Here is a 1,384-nt window from a genome sequence, read left to right on the forward strand (position 1 = left end):
ATATATACACACACACACACACACTCCTTACAAAAGTTCAGTATACTTTCTCCTCCTGTACGCATAGAACATTCTTCCAGAATAGATCATATTTTAGGTCACAAAGCAAGCCTCAATAAATTTTAAACCACCAAAATAATACAAAGCATTTTCTCAGAGCATCATCTAATGAAACTAGAAATCAATAATGAAGGAGAAAATAACATACACTTGGAAGCTAAACAACATTTTGCTTGAACATGAGTGGGTAATAGAAGAAATAAAAATTAAAAAGTTTTTTATGTACATAAAGATTTGACTTTTAGAAGGTCCCATTCATTTATTTAATCTTCTCCCAGCTGTAGGTTTTTCATAATGCTTGGAAGTCTGTTTATGCTGTAGATTAAGAATCTAGAGTTGTTCCCAGTTCTTTTCTGATGAATTTTATTATCTTTAGCTTTACTTCTAGGGCCCTGATATTTTGAATTGGCTGTGAATTTGTAAAACACTACACAACAGAGCTGAGCCTAGAAGACATTGTTGTTGTTGTTGTTAAGAGCCATCAAATCATAGGCTACTCATAGCAACCCTATGAATAAAAGTCCTCAACACTTGGGTGCATGACTTTCATCCTTTCTCCAGGTTCCTAGGGTTTCTGGAGGCAAACTATTTATGCAAGTGGATGCAACTCCTGCTTCCAATAGAAGACCTTATGTATGTAAAACATCTCAGTCACAAAAGGACAAATACAGCATAAAGACTACTATTATAAAATAGAATTGACATAGGAAGAGAGGAGAACAGGAAAAGAATGGATAGATAATTAACTCTGCTGGAACAGACTGTAAAGGAATATATGATGAGGCATCATATATATGTCATCACAATCTGGAACAAGAAGTCCATTGGGGGAGAGGGAAGGGAGGGAAATGTGCAGCAATGAGTGAATGAAAGCCCAGCATTTCTGTAAACTTTTGTTAAAACTACAGTAAAATAAAAACTGCAGCAAGTTTCATCCGCAACCTGTGATACACAGAAGTCACATCTTTGCTTGCTAAAAGTGAAGAAGACTTGAAGTATTTACTTTCAAAGATCAAAGACTATAGCCTTCATTAAAAAAAAAAAATAAATAAAGGAAAAAAATAAAATAAATTCTCATAATTGGACCAATAATTGAACCATCCTGATGTGTGAAGAAAATATTAAAACCGCCAAGGATTTAATTTTACTTTGATCCCCAATCATTACCCATGGAGACCGTGTTGTTGTTGTTATGTGCCGTCGAGTCGTTTCCGACTCATAGCGACTCTATGCACAACAGCCCTAAACCCTGCTCTATCCTGCGCCAACAGCACCGCCTCTGACACACCCATCCCGATTACCCCAGTCCCCGAATCAATCCATC

This window comes from Elephantulus edwardii, unplaced genomic scaffold (assembly GCF_000299155.1).
Source record: "Elephantulus edwardii isolate Elephantulus edwardi_28Jun2011 unplaced genomic scaffold, EleEdw1.0 scaffold00062, whole genome shotgun sequence".
Taxonomy (NCBI): Eukaryota; Metazoa; Chordata; class Mammalia; order Macroscelidea; family Macroscelididae; genus Elephantulus; species Elephantulus edwardii.